The 13,040-nt window shown below is 38.5% G+C and overlaps 1 long non-coding RNA gene and 1 other non-coding gene across 2 annotated transcripts; both read left to right on the top strand.

Moving 5' to 3' along the window:
• The first annotated feature begins 1,381 nt into the window (after positions 1 to 1,381).
• LOC148297750 (small nucleolar RNA R71) lies at positions 1,382 to 1,488 on the top strand. Its single transcript, XR_015833302.1, has one exon. It is a non-coding gene; the product is annotated as a small nucleolar RNA R71 (small nucleolar RNA).
• Positions 1,489 to 4,460: 2,972 nt separating this feature from the next.
• LOC148297749 (uncharacterized) lies at positions 4,461 to 5,200 on the top strand. The gene is made up of 3 exons (XR_015833369.1): positions 4,461 to 4,552; positions 4,636 to 4,788; positions 4,882 to 5,200. It is a non-coding gene; the product is annotated as an uncharacterized LOC148297749 (long non-coding RNA).
• Positions 5,201 to 13,040: the final 7,840 nt, after the last annotated feature.

Raw genomic sequence — 13,040 nt, 5'->3', positions numbered from 1 at the left:
TGAAGCACCTAAATCAAGTAAAGCTTTGTCAAACAATTTATCTCCAATAATGCAAGGAATTGTAAAACTTCCTGGATCTTTTAATTTGGGAGGGAGTTTCCTTTGCAAAACAGCAGAAGCTTCTTCCGTTAGTGCAACCGTTTCATGATCTTGGAATCTCCTCTTGTTGGTGCAAAGGTCCTTCAAAAACTTTGCATAAGTCGGAATTTGCTTGATTGCATCCAAGAGAGGAATATTGACTTGCACTTTTCTGAAGGTTTCCAATATTTCCTTGGCTTGTTGAATTTTTTTGGAACTCATAAGCCTGTGAGGAAAAGGAGCACGTAAGATTTCTTCATTAGTAGGTTCACGACTTACCTTCTCCTTTCTTGCCCTTCTTGCAAGTTCATGCTTTGGGATCCACTCGGATGAAGAAGCTGCTTGCTTATCTTTCTCTTTGTTGCTTTCATCCTTTTCTTTAGGCTCAGCCACTTGCTCAACCTGCATGTCATCAACATTTTGAATTAAATCTTTAGAACTATTAATTTCACCAATTACCTTACCAGTTCTCAAGGTAACTGCTTGAACATGCTCCCGCCCAGTTGGATTAATCACTGGTTGGCTAGGCATCATACCAGGTTCCCTTTGACTCAAAGCTGTAGCAATTTGTCCCACTTGAGTTTCTAGATTGGCAATGGCCTTATCCGTTTTCTGCATGTGGGTGTCATTCCTCTGCATGTAGCTTTTTGTCTCAGTGATGAAACTATCTGTGTTTCTAGCCATGGAAGCAACAAGTTCTTCCAAAGATTTTCCTGTAGATTGTGGTTGAGGTGGTGGTTGTGGTGGATTGTAGTAGTGCATTTGACCATGAGGTGGGCGAGTATGTTGTTGGCCTTGAGGTGGTTGAGTTGGCCCTTGAGGTGGTTGAGTTGGCCCTTGTTGAACATTCGAATTGTCACTCCACCTGAAATTTGGATGATTTCTCCACCCCGGATTGTATGTTTGTGAGAAAGGATCATTCTTAGGCCACTGATTTCTCTGAAATGAGCCCACTGCATTTGCTTCCTCATGTGCCAAGGGACAATCCTCAGTGTCATGACCAATTGTGGAGCAAAATGCACAAACTTTGGATGATCCCGGTGCCAATTTCTTCACCATGTTGGTTAGGTTTGCAATCTGAGCTTCCATACTAGAAAGGGTACTTACATCATAGGATTCCCCTTTTCTGACTGGTTTTTGCCTTGAATTATATTGGCGAGCATTTGCAGCAATAAGATCAAATATTTCTCGCACTTGTGTTGGAGTCTTGGTCATTATAGTTCCTCCGGCAGCTGCATTCACATTATTTTGATCCGCTTCAAAAAGTCCTTCATAGAAGTGCTGCATTAGAAGCCAAGCTTGTACATTATGATGCGGACAAATGATTAGAAGTTTCTTGAAACGGTCCCAATAATCCTGGAAGCTTTCTCCCGGCCTTTGCAGAATTCCAGTAATCTGACTTCGGAGTTCATTTGTCCTTTGTGCTGGGAAAAAATGTTGCAAGAACTTTGAAGCAAGATCTGTCCATGTTGTGATGGAATTTGGAGGTAGATAGTGAAGCCATTCCTTTGCTGTATCCTTCAAACTAAATGAGAAAAGTCTCATTCTTATCTCATCACTACTCATGCCTTCGATCTTTATTGTGGAACACACTTCCTCAAAGTCTAGGATATGTGCATTAGGATTTTCTCCAGGATTTCCCAAGAACTTAGGCAATATGTGTATCATGCCCGATCTCAACTCAAAGTTTTCCAAAGTGGATGTGGGATATACTATGCAAGATGGTTGTCCAGTTGTTGGCGGAGAAGAGTATTCTTGCATAGTAAGTTCCACAATTCCAGCTGCGGCTGCCATTGGTGACGGTGGAGGTGACTCGACTTTTGGTGAGCTTGGTGATGATGAAAACGGTGAGAATGACAAAGGCAATGGAGTAGACACAGCTAGTTGGATGTTCCTTTCTCTCAAAGCTTGAGCTTGGATATCTTCTATTGTGCAATCTAATGAAATATCCAAATTCAAAAGGGACATAAACAGAGTGTTCCTGCAATAAGAAGAAACAAAAACAAACTCAAATAAAATGAAACGACAAACAAAGAAAAAATGAAAATAAAATTAAGTACTCTAAATATACTCAAACAAAACAAATAAGCAACCGTGCCAGTTCCCCGGCAACGGCGCCAAAAATTGTTGCATTCCTAAAAGGACACAATTTAATGTGCAAACAACCAATTAAAAATACCCGCAAGTGCACGAATCTATCGAAGTATAGATTATGTAAGTACGGGGTCGATCCCACGAAGAACTTGTCGGTTGCCTATAAGTTCTAATTCGAGTACAAAGAGAACACTCAACTAACACACCACAATGCAAAAAATGCAAATTTAAAACTAAAAAGAAAGTAAAGAAATGTAAAAGAAACAAACAAAACACACAAAAAAAAAAGGAAATGTGCTGTGAACAGTGACCAGCGACCGGTCGTGAGGTAAGAGCGACCGGTCGTTTTTGGTCTATCGACCGGTCGTTAGGTAAAAGCGACCGGTCGTTTTTGGGCAGAGTCGAAACTCAAATTTTGACGTGAAAAGCGACCGGTCGTCAGGTAAAAGCGACCGGTCGTTTTTGGGCAGAGTCGAAATTCTCTGTTTTGACGTGAAAAGCGACCGGTCGTCAGGTAAAAGCGACCGGTCTTTTTTGGGCAGAGTCGAATTCTCTGTTTTTCAGTTTCGACCTCTGTCCAATGTTTTGCCTATAACTTTCCAACCGTACGTCCAAAATTCACGTTCTTTATACGGTTGGATTCAGCACAGAAAATGCAAGAACACAACGCGGACCAAAAGTCCAAAACAATTACGGAAATAGATAAAATTTAGTAACAAAGACACATAACGTGTCAAACACGCAACTCACACACACATTTGGGGGGGGGGGGTTTTGATTTGTTTGAAGTGACCTATTTCTATTGCATGAAAGTAAATGGACTTTAAAATTGAATAAGAAAGGCAGAGATGAATTATCAAAGAGTGGAATCAAGATGTAACAAACACTAGGGTTTCGGAATCCACCCTAAACAATTCTACCAATGTTCATGAATACTCAAGTGATGAACTCTAAACGTGTTGATGAAGATGTTCGCAATCAAGACCAGTACGAGTGGCTCAAGACGCATTGATTCTCTCTAATGTACGTAAAGTGCAGTACGAGTGCTACAATACTTGTGCCTTCCCTATAATCGAATCTAGGTGTGCTTAGTACTTTGATTCAATTACAAGAAAAACCCATTAAGTTCAAAGAGAATATGAACATCACAAGAACCCTAATAGCATGGTGTTTACATTAGGTATTCAAGAAACCAATTCACATGGATGATTCTTACTTCATCCATTTATTGCTTAGGATAACATGAAGATACACATAAACCCAACAATCTCAAGAAGCATGCTTTCAAAGATGGCCAACCAAGGAAAAACACACATCAAGGATAGATTAATTTGGTGAATTGGAATTCATCAACAATATCTAGAAATTCATACACTCAAGCATCAAAACAATAAGGTAATCATGTTTAGGGCTTCAACCTAAGCCCTAGCTATGGAGTTTAGTTGCTCATACTCATTCCAAATACAAATTCAAAATAAAATTAGAAAGAGTTTACAGATTTTGAGAAGATGATGAAAGCTTCAAGGTCATCAATGGTGGAAGCTTTCTTCTCCACTTAGCTTGGCTGCACCTTGGCTTTCTCCAAGCTCCAAGCTCTCCAAAATCTGCTCTCCTCTGTGTAATCTCTTCAATGACTTCCTTTCCCACGTTCAAAAGGCTCCCCCAACTTCAGATTGCAATTCCTTTCCTTCCCTCTCTCCTCCTTTCCAGCTTTTACCTTTTAATATTAAACTACCACCTTTGATAAAGCCTTAGCCCATTGTCCCCTTGCCATGATGAAGCTTTGTCCTCAATAAGATGCCAATTGCTTCAGAAAATATCTCAAAGCTAAGGTAACTTCTTGTTACCAAGAGTTATGGTAACAAGAAATTAAGATGACACAAAGGAGGTAAAAGCTGGCCAAATCCGGATTTCCAGAGCTGTGGTAACATGCTGGATTGGTTGGATAGGCAATACTTGTCCAATGGAGCTCAAATTTGGATATGTTGTAGTTAACATCCATTGGAACAAGTCTCATGAAGATCACGACCTCATCCAAGCACCAGAGCATGTTGATCCCAGGCCAAGAAGTTGACCTACGAAAATGAACAAAAACAGAATTTATAACTAATAATGCACTTTTAGCTCATTTTCATCCCAACCAAGGTAAAATCTAAGAAAACACAAAAAGGAAGTAAAAAGCTATAAAATGTCAAGAACTAACTCAAAATAGTGGGTGAATAACATGAAAAATCATGTGTAAAAATGAACCGAACAAAGAGAGAAGGGGAAAAGTAAGGTAACGGGAACAAGCCGGAAAAATGAGAAGGGCAAGAAGCATAAGCATGGTGAAGTGCAAAGGGGTGGGTGGAGTTTTTAAGGTTTCACGTATGCTTTCCAGGTACATGGTAATAATGTTCATGTCAGTTATGCTTTGTGAACTTTAAAACTTAAATAATGACTTTTGTCCTGTGAATTGTGTAGATTTGGGTATATGAATTAATTCCTAGAATGGTGGACCTGAATTACTGCAAGGTTGTTGATCCAACAGCTGTCCCGCGTATTTTGCGATGGAGAACGACTACGTCTATGCCCGAGATGAGGAAGTTGAACAATTATTTTTTCCAGAGCAAAGAGGTTTGGTTTGCAGCCCTTGAAACTGTTTATAAGATTCAATGAAATTATTAAGTAGAATGATTGAATATGAATATTGTCTGTATTCTGAAACAGTCAGTTCAGTTGCGGGCGCTACGTCCGAGTGAAGAGGAAATGAGACAATCATATTGGAGTTGGCCACAGGATCGCCCTGCTGTTGTCTCGGCAGAGTCAATTCCTTCTTCATGTGCTGATCTTGATGAGTTGAACAGGCTGGTAAGCTTGTTGAGGTCCGAGTTGTTTCAAGTAAAGCGGGAAAATGACGTCCTTGAGTTAAAGGTCATACGGATGGAAAAACTTTTGGACCACTGTTTAGGTCCTCAGTTTGAGCAGGAAGTAAGGAGGGACCTAGCTTTACTGAAAGAGAGGACGAATCGTTGTGCCATCTCACATCTATTTAAGGGATCTGACGAAATGGATGATAGTGAATGGGATGAAGGGCCAAGTAACAGATATGAGGGAGAGGAAAAGGATGAGGATGGGATTGAAGGGGGTGAAGTGCAAAGAAAACCAACTGAGGTAGAGGAAGCGCAAAGGAAAAGAAGAGAGGGAGAGCAAGTGAAAATAAAAAGCAGCAAGGGAGAGGAAGCGCAAAGAAAGAGCAGTGAGGGAGAGGAAGTGAAAAGAAAAAGCAATGAGGGAGAGGAACTGCAAAGAAAGAGCAAAGAAAGAGCAGTGAGGGAGAGGAAGTGAAAAGAAAAAGCAATGAGGGAGAGGAACTGCAAAGAAAGAGCTGTGAGGGAGAGGAAGTGAAAAGAAAAAACAGTGAGGGAGAGGAACTGCAAAGAAAAAGCAGTGACGGAGGGGAACTGCAAAGAAAAAGTAGTGATGGAGAGGATCCGCAAAGAAAAAGAAGGGAGGGCAAGGAAGTGAAAAGAAAAAAAAGTGAGGAAAAGGAAGTGCAAATAAAGGAATGTGAGGAAGCGGATGATGAAGTTGTTTTGGTTTGTGATGACATTGGTGAGAGCACGGCGGGGACAACTGTTGAGTTGACTCTTGGGGATATTGATTTGGATCAACCTACAGCTGTGCTATCTGAGTTGAACGTTTGGTTGAATGATAAAGGTAAAGCTGTGGAACAAGGGGTCCAATTACGAAAGAGAAAGAGGATTATTCCTATGTGGAAGATCATTGAAGCTAGTGAATTGGTGAAAAAAACTGTGCCAGAGACAACCCGACTTCGGATGTTAGACCCAATGAAGGCGATTCCGCATGATGATATGGTGAAATTGCTGAAACTTTGTTGGGAATGGCGCCATAACCCAAAGTAAGTCCCTTGTTTTTTGAGATAGAAGGCATTAGTGTATATATTTTTAAATTGTTATGATCTAAAACTTTGTTATATTCACAGTTTAGTGATGCAATTTGGCCACGTGGAAGCTGAGATTGAATTCTTCGCTTCCCTCGTAAAAGCTGACGGTTGGCTGACAGGAGATGTAAGTTTAATTGATTATGCATTTGTTTTAATGTACATAGATTATGAGATTGACCAGAAAAACATGTGCAGCACATTGATTTGGGGTTGTATCTCATCCGGAAGCGACAAAAAGATTTGGAGGTTGTAGAAATATCAAACTGGACAACGACCGATGTATTTTTCATGGTATGTCATAGGGCTTGACCAAGTGCAGTTAATAATTACAAATTATCCATACTTGCTTTGTGGAGGTGTTTAACCATTGATTGTTTTCTATTTCACAGAATCACATCCATACTTGCTTTGTGGATAATAATAGAAAAAAAGAGCAGGCTGGGTGGAAAATTAGAAACAGTTTAGTGAACGTTGTAAATGGCAAGGTTCCGGCGTGTGGGGCGGATTGGCAGAACGTGTATAAGGTGTATGCCCCTTGTATGTTGACGAAGCATAAGCATTGGGTGGCTCTAATGATTGATCTGGTTAAGTGTGAAATCAAAGTGTACGATTCAATGGTTTCACTTATTCCAGATGAGATGTTAAAGGAAGAACTCGCCCTGCTTTCAATTACGATTCCAAATCTTCTCAACTCCATCGACTTTTATGAAGAAGGTGTTTACGCAAACGACTGCAGCAGAGATTGGTGGTGTCCATGGCCAATAGAACGTGTGGATGTTCCACAACAATCTAATCAATGAGCACAACTTTTTCTTTAATTTTATTACTTGAAATTGTCAATTACGTTACAATGTCATTACTTGAATTGATCGAGTTCTTGATTTGCTTCAGAGGCGATTGTGGCATGTTTGTGTTGAAGTACATTGAGCTTTCGAGCGCTGAGATTCCGTTAACTACTTGCACCGCGCAGAACATGCCCTTTTTCCGGTTGAAGTTGGGTGCAGAGATATTACGGGGAGATGCTTACATGCCATGATAGTGGTTGAAATGGGTTCAGGTACGTGATGATTAAATTGGTTTTGGAAATCTCCAATTTGAAAGTCATGTAAATACACAATACAGATCCACGGCTCCTTTTCGAATTCTACCTCTGCTCCTCAATTCTTCTTCGTCTTTCTCAATCTTAGTGTATTTTTGTACATAATTTTAAGTTTAAGTTATTGGACAACAATTAGAACCAAAATATTATTATAGCGGATGCATGCTTTCATTTTGATTAGTGTGATACTACGCTACGTTTATTCTCATATTATGCTAAATGTATATAGTAGCTGGATGCAGAGCATAGACAGAAAAATGAAGAATCTGAAATGGAGATGCAGAGGCTTAGTGAGGAGAAAAGTAAATGGATCTGTAAATCTAGTGCACGTGGGCAAATGTAAATGGATAGGCATATGCGTTTTTGAAGTTAGGCACATGCCATTCCCATACATAGAATGTGCATCTGGAGTGTAAAGTTTTTTTGGATTTAATGAAACAAACATCTCTGTAATATTGCCCTAACTCCTTCACGACATTTACATAACCTTAACCAAACTGCATTGAATTGGGATTGGAAGACTGCATATGTGAACAATGACTGATGGCTTTTTAAAGTGTATTACATTATTGCAAAGTAATATGTCATGATTTATCCAAGCCACCATTCCAAATATCAGATCCCAATCTTTAAGCCGTTCACCATGCCTTAACTTAATCGCAATGGGTTGCGTGTGTATTGATTGTAATTCTGTAAGGGAAATAGGCGGCTATGCCCTCGCCTCCAATGTTTTATTCAACCATGCCCTCTTTATAGAAACACATGCGATATACATGCAGTAAACCTTCAGTAAACATTCAGTAAACCGTCAATAAACCTCAATAAAACTTCAATAAACATTTCCCATCTGCAATGCTATAAAAACTTCCTATTGGTTCCGTACCGCCCATCGGGTTTGAATCCCTCTTTCCTTTATAATCGGTTAATAAATTCGTTGATTTTCTTTATTTTATTGGTCTTGGGCAGCTCAGTAGCATAAAAGTAATGTATATTGGTGCATCTATATTGCTTGTCTATTGCGTCTATATTGCTTGTCTATTGCGTGCATAGCGTACATTTATTGCGTGTGTATTGATTGTTTATTGCTTACGAAGGAAATAAACAACAATACACAGGCAACAGACAAGCAATATACACGCAATACACATGCAATCTATACGCAATAGACATGCAATATACATCAGCCCCTAATTTCACCATCCATAAGGGAGTCGTATCGATTAGGAAATTCTACTGAATAGTTGTTCTTCCTACTAATAAACAATCAATAAACCTTCAATAAACATTCAATATCGGACAATAACATGCGAAATACATGCAGTAAACAATCAATAAACCTTCAATAAACATCCAATATCCGATAAATAACATGCGATATAGATGCAGTAAACAATCAATAAACCTTCAATAAACATCCAATATCCGATAAATAACATGCGATACACATGCAGTACACAATCAATAAACCTTCAATAAACATCCAATATCCGATAAATAACATGCGATACACATGCAGTAAACAATCAATAAACCTTCAATATACATCCAATATCCGAGCAATAACATGCGATATACATACAGTAAACAATCAATAAACCTTCAATAAACATCCAATATCCGCGATATAACATGCGATATACATGCAGTAAACAATCAATAAACCTTTAGTATACGCCAATAAACAATCTACCTATTTCAAGAACAATAATTTAAACTCAATGCCAATCCACCTATTTCAAGAACAAATATTACAAAATGGGTTTGAAAACTCATTGGTGGTGCGTGCAACATGTCTTTTTGGGGAGAACTTTTACAATCCTTGAAACTGTGCACTTAATTGGTCATTAAAAGAACAAATAATATTAAAATTGATAAAAGTAATAAAACTAATACCAAATCCTTAATGGACTTCAGCATATTCAGCACCGTAGCATCATACTTGTCATCAGGCTGTTCTGCTTGAGCGGAAGTTACATCAACCCATTCAAATCCATTGCAACTGGTGGCTCCCTAATTGCAGGCATCATATATGCAAAATAATTGTGTCAGAGTTAGACCAAGGTTTTTTTCACCCACATACATATTCTGGAAATGAAAACTTACATAGGAGGTTATGCACTTCCAAAATGGCTTCCCTCGATTTTTTTCTGATTTTGAAACCCGAAGCACCATTGCAGCTCCACAGTACGGACACCTCTTTGTTTGAGCGGGAGATGAAGACGAAGACATGTTGAATCTTCTCACTTGTACCTTTTCTCACTCAGATCTTCTCACTGAAACCTCTTCGGACTCATACCTTCTCACTCAGATCTTCTCACTCAAACCTCTTCGGACTCAGAGCTCTCTCATCTCTGCCCAAATGCGATTATATCCTCTTTTCTGTCTGTGGGTGGGTTGGGCATGCTTTCGACACATGTACCGTCAGATATGGGGCACCGTTTACCCCATAAACCAATATAATATTTAACTACCAAAACCCAATATGAAAATTGAGGGAAAACTGCCCTAAACCCTATATTATTTTCATTATATTTCATTAAACCAACTAGTTGGATAAACATCCATCACATTTTAATAACATTACTACTATATTTCGGTGTGGGAAAATGAAAAGTTATGTGATGGGATGTTCTGTGACTAGTCAGTAATCCGTCACATTTGTTTCATTGACATAAAAAGGGCGGGAAAATCCTAAAAATGGCTATGCATATAGGTTCTTAATTTACTTTTTGACTGTCTGACTTTGCATTTCGATGACATTTTCCTTCTCTTCTGTTTTTCTCTAGTTTTAGGGTGTTGGTTCAGTTTCTTTAAAAAGGGTCAAGTGAGAAAAACCTCAAGTGGAAACACATTTTCCAAACGGTACAACAAACACACCCTATAACAGAACCAAAACCCCATCTATTCTCATTTCTCCCCTCTTCCACTCCTCAAATCGTTCCATTCCAAAAAAATAGAAACACATGAATTCCAAATATTTCACTACAGTCGGAGGAAAGAGAAGGAAGCATATCCATTTGGAGATGCCCCAAGCCTTCATCCTGGAGTTGGCTTGGTTTAAAGTGATGTTATACGTGGCAACCCAATCTTCAGAAGATCTCTTCCGTATGGCATCTGTGTGCCCATTATTCCGGACGTTGGCAAACACTCCACAAGTGTGGAACACCATTTCAATGGCTAAGTACCCAGATCATCCTAGCTGGTACCATGCTAATCCTGCGGTCCAGCTTTTCTTGCAACAATGCAGAGCTTGCGAGAACCCTGAGTCGATATTTAGAGAGGCGTTCGAAGTGTTTTTCATGCATGGTAACGTGGAAGCGTTGTATGGGATGCGCATCGCAGCCACGGCAGGCCATATGGAAGCGGCATATATAGTTGGACTTCTTGGCATGTCTGGAATTGGTCAGTCAAAAGAGGATGCATTAGAATTTTTGTGTTCTTTGAATCAACGTAACAACATTGATATGAAAGGAACCAGGGATGCTTTGAGACGAAGATTAAGCCGAGTTTGGAATGTTGCAAGACATATCGTAGATATGTTTTACTATGGGAACATTAAGTTCAATCATTGCAGCGCTTGTAACAACAACGAATGGTGTTTTGTTATTGAAGGCTGGCCTACTGAAGCAAAGATAAATCCTTCGTTCTGGACTTGTTGCAATCGATGCAAATGGCACCGTGAGAGTGTTTTTTGGTTCAAGGTAATGCGTGTGTATGTTGTGCCAAGGAATCCATACCCTTATAATTACTTGTAGTATGTTTTTAAGGTTTTTATGCTTTCTGGACTTGCTTCTCTTCAGTTCTACGTTGGCTGGCTACGTTGGCCAAATGTTGGGTTTTAATGTATTTTGTCTGGTGTTTGTGCAGTCATAAACCGTTTTATATATAAATCTACGTATATATATTTGTATACTTGAATGCTTACTGACATCAGAGATGGGTAATATGACATTTTACTGACATAGATATTTTGCCCAACTACAATCTTAATATTTGGTAAACGAAAAGGCGTGCATGGAGTGAGCTGTTTGTTCACCAGTGCTTGGAAAAGACATTTTCCCACTTATCATATCCTAAACTAATTTTTTTCTGATGCCATACAATGGTTGACATGTATTTTTTTCATTTACTTTTTCAAAACATCCCTTAACCCTAATAAAAATTAGAAGTTAAGAAATTGAAGAAGAGAGAAACTAATTGGCACCTGAAATGGTCTTTTCGCATAACAAAATTACAAAAAAAAAAATTTAGGGTCAATAAAATTAATAAATATAGAAGGTAAAAAGTCATATAATAATAATTTAGGGTAAAGAACAATATCCTAATAATTTAGCGTCACCACGAAACGGGGGATTCAGTTAGAAAGATGAAGCCTCAATGAATTCGTAGCAATTTTCGGAAGTTTTTTTTTATCATTTTTGTGTTTTTAGTTATGAATTTTGTAAGGCAAAACAATAAAATAAGAATTTAGGGTAAAAAGCAAGAATGTTTGGTTGCAACTGACGTACACTTGTGCAAGTGGTGAAAGGTATGCACTGAGATCGCACCATATGTCAACTTGCGATTATTTGGGGTTTTTTAGTGCAAACAACTTGAACAAATTGTAATAAATAGTCGGAAAATCGTAAAAATGCCCCGAAAATTACTCCGGCCTCCTTGTGACGTTATAAAACTAGAGGAACCTATAAAGCATCCATTTCGCAATGAAAAAATCCAAATTGTTTCAAAGAACTGACTTTCCTCTTAACCCTAAGTATATATGTTTGTTCACTTTAACAAGTATATTTCCTTAATATTCGTTATATAATTTGTAATAAGACAATAAATAGTTTCCTTTCAAATATAAGGACGTAACATAATCTGTTTTTGTTTTGTTATAATAATGTACATATATAATAATTGCACACTGCTTTGAAGCCATCATTGCAACTGCGCCTAGAGCTTTGAACACGTCAGAGGTATTCAATAAGTAGTCCATATGCAACTGCGTCTAGAGTTATGAACCGTCACAGGTATTCAATAAGTAGTCCATCGGGAATCAGTACAAAATATCCATCATGTCCAATCACATAAAATAATGCCATACTTTTTTGAAAAACCTCACACCACTCAAGCAATTTTAAAATATTAGTGAATATTTGTCCTAGTCTATATAAGTGATTATATATTCACTCTGCATTTTTTTCACAGTATATGTTAACTTTGAGGGATTCCCCAAACATATAATATAAAGGAAGAAAACAATAGTAGGAGATGAACCAGTACAAAAAAATAATAACATAACCTTGTCACAAACGCACTCACAAATGCTTTTCCATAAACCTTGCCCTAACATATAATAAATAAAGGCAACATTGCATATGATGCAACCATGTCCAAATCTGATACGTGATCACACAAAAATGGACATGGCAGCAACATATGACTGAAGTAGATGGCCACGTTGCATCACGTGTTCTCATCATTAAAGACACCAAAATATGAAGGTTGAAATCTTCCATAATAGTAAGCATCAAAATAGGTTTGAAGCAGAGTTGAACGAAAATTCCAATTCCACTGATTTGCCTCTGCTCAAACACGATAACCAAAATGGTTACTTCCCTTTGTGAGTATATTTGTTAACGTCGGAAAAGGTAATAGATGACCAATCAAACCCGGGTACGACGAGTTTTGCATAGGACCGGAAGTAGTCGAATCCAGCTTGCATCACACGCTTCTTTGACTCCACTGCATTAGATGAGTTCTTGTATTTTTGAACAGCTACACTCCGAAGTCGTTTGTGTCTACGCTTCATGCGCTGCAACTTCGCCCTATCCAGATTGG

This window comes from Prunus avium, chromosome 1, assembly GCF_965620075.1.
Source record: "Prunus avium chromosome 1, drPruAviu1.hap1.1, whole genome shotgun sequence".
Taxonomy (NCBI): domain Eukaryota; kingdom Viridiplantae; phylum Streptophyta; class Magnoliopsida; order Rosales; family Rosaceae; genus Prunus; species Prunus avium.
This window is presented reverse-complemented; position numbering and strand designations above follow the sequence as displayed.